This window comes from Solanum pennellii, chromosome 7 (genome assembly GCF_001406875.1).
Source record: "Solanum pennellii chromosome 7, SPENNV200".
NCBI lineage: Eukaryota > Viridiplantae > Streptophyta > Magnoliopsida > Solanales > Solanaceae > Solanum > Solanum pennellii.
Genome location: NC_028643.1, coordinates 6,582,839 through 6,586,190, shown reverse-complemented (window position 1 = coordinate 6,586,190; position 3,352 = coordinate 6,582,839).

The window sequence follows — 3,352 nt, the reverse complement described above, 5'->3', positions numbered from 1 at the left end:
GGGCCTCAGTGCATGGTGACTCGAGGCAGGGGTGGGGGGTCTCAGTGCGCAGTACCTCGAGGCGAAGGGTGTGTGCGGTGCCTCGAGATGGGTGGGGGCGGTAAAACGAAAATTAGGAAAAAAAAGATTTTTATTACTTTGTGATTTGTGTGAAATGACAGAAGTGGCCTTTTGTTCAGTTTCTTGAGAATTCCAAGGAAAGTTTCATGGATTTTTTGGTAGAAGGTTCTAAAGAGTGGAGTAATTGTGAATAGCACGGTTGAAGTTTTTTTATGTGAGTGGTTTAGACCATCAAGTTTAAAAATGAAGCAATTGAACTACACAAATTAATTTTTAACTATATCTTTGACATTAAAAATAGTTTTTTTTTTTAATATTGTTGAATTCTAAAAAACGTTAAATACACGTGAGTAAGTTAGAATCAGTTTGAATTAACTTTTTTTTAGAAAAAATTAAGTAACTTTTATAGAAATTAAGTATGATTAAGAAACACTGACTTTTCAATTTGGGGGAAAACCCCATAATCTTATTTTGAAATCTTCGATTTTGAAGAATTTAGAAGATAGAGTTGGTAGAAAATGATTTAGAATCAAGTTAGACGCTTGCCCAAGCTCTCAAAGTATTGAAAATGGTGAAACAATAAAAATGAAAGAGAAATTTTGTCAGAAAAAGAGCTGTCAGCAAAACAGTGTGTCCAGAAAAACAACAATCATAAAACACCTTGATTGGACCCTATGAAACCCATTTGTAAACCTTTATATATGATCTAATAGTGTAAATTTATCATAAAACATGTAATGAACCAATGAAATCATAAGATTTCTGAAAAAAAAGATCGGTTAGTCAAAATTATCCCTCTGACTCCTTTTACGAGTTTCATCCTAATGATCATTTACACAATATTATCTTGGGACCCAAACTAACCACCCTACTAGCCTAAACTCAATGTTCCAAAATCAATGAAACTGATAGAATCACTATCTGATGGTCGATTCTAAAATATTGATTAAAGTCAACTCTCTCAATATGAATCATCCCAAAAGTCTCTGAACCTTTAAAACACTAATGAACGCTTTGAGAACCGTGTCAATCAACCTCACACAAAAATAAAACATAACACAAGTATGAAAAAGGACAAAAAAGACGTTTTGTAGAAAAATATATTTTTTTTGCGAGATATGTTACACTAAGATACCTTTTAGTATGTGTGGTGCATTGATACTATACTTGATGTACCTTTTTGTTGGGTGCAAGTATCTTTCAGGTTGTTCGAAGCTTCTATCTACACTTTTCTCAAGTGGAAGTTCTGTTTTTTTATTTTGTGTGTATTCTACGTAGAAGCTCTTGTACATGTCTAGATTAGATCTTTGAAAAATGTCAAGAGGTTTTTGTAAATTCAAACTAGTGTTTCTTTCTAGTTGATATAATATGTGTATTTTAGATGTATTTCTTTTTTTAAAAAAAAATTATAAAAGGGGAATAAGTTGCAAAAATTTACCCATTGGATTAAAATCGAGTAGTTGGTAGCACTAATCAATAAATTGAGTTATGACGATAAATTTTCCCCTCCTGCACTACGAGATAAAATAATTAGGAAGAGAAAAAGAAAATTAAATGTCAAATAATGAAGAAGCCAAAATTGTGAACTTATATTAAGTTGGTAAATACACAGAGAATTTGGAGTCTCAATTTGATATTTAGATTTGAAATAAGTTTTTGTGTGTAAAACTATAGTTTCAATTCTTAAGTTCTCGTGAAGAATAAGATTTCAAATATCAAATTGTAGTTTTAATCATTTTTAAAAAAAATATTTAATTTGACCCATAAATTTTATTATATAAAATCAGATATAAACTATAGCTATAGATTTGTTTTGTATGCTTGCTAAACCTAAAATTTACTAAATAAATACTACTTAAAATTCAAATTATATATTCTAATAAAATTTCAAACTTTAAGTCACTAAATTGAAATCTACCTTCAAACAAGCCTACAAGAGAATTATAGTCATTATGTTGATAGTTATTGATTTATTTGTAAATAAATTAAGTAAATAATAATATAATACTTTAAATTATTGTTAGTAAATTTAGACAATCAACTATGCTTATATATTAGTTTGTTTTTCATAGATATTAACTATTATAATCTGTTTACGTTCTAAATATCATATGCTAATGTTTTTCTATGTATGCTTTACAAGATCATTTAACAAAAAACTGAATCTTGAAACTATTCAATAAATTTGTATATTTATGATTAGGTTTGTCAACTGATATCTTCGTATACTAATTTAATTAGCAAGGAAAAAAATATATATAAAAACAAACTTGATGTTGACATTGGAATATATTTATTTTTATTCACTATATAATTGTGGACCAAATTGAATTATTTGCCTCGAACAAATATCATATATTTTCTTCACCTTGATTTGTTTGTTCTATTATTCTTATAAAATTTCACCCAAAAAAACTATTATTTTCTTTTTTTAGTAAACTATTTAATTCAGTTTTCCACATAACATATATGTTTAAGATCACAAGATTAATAAATATTTTAATTATAATTTTATTGTACTTAACATAATTTTAATTTAATATTACTAGGTTCAAAATTTTCTTTGCCTTATTAAACTCGTATCGAATTCAAATATGATAAATGAATTAAAATGAAGAGAGTAACAATAAAAAAATCTAGATACTTGTTCACAAAAATTATTGATCTTATGTTCAGATTGAAATATTTTTCTTTATCGACTATCAATTTTTTCCTCTAAATAGTTACATATCAATGAATTATTGCCGAAAAAAATATTGAAAAATACCCCTAAACTAGATGTGAATTATTTATTTCATTTCAGATATAATTATGTGTTATCCATATAATTACATTCAAATTATCGTAACTATTTACTTATGTTGCTTATTTTTATATTTCATCAATATCTTCATATATAATGGACAAAATCGAATTATTTTGAAGGATATTTTATGTATTTTTTCAATCTACTATTATACACCCTCACCCTTTACATAAAGCATAAAGTATTAAAAGAGGTTATCATTACTCCTCAAGAAAAGGTGAAAACACAAACCTTTTAATATCTCATAATCACAACAATGCGCCTAAAGTTTTTCTTTTCCAATTAATACTTCTCCAACTTGAGTTTTGTTTTTTTAATTTTTTATCCAGTGTCTTTAAAACCTCACCTCTAATTAAATAGGGGTGTCAATAGTTGTAGTAAAATTATAAAAAAAAAAGACTATAACAAACACGGGACCTCGTAGATTTTTAACAATTCCTTAATTAATAGAGTAAATTTCGTGTTTATATATATATATATATATAT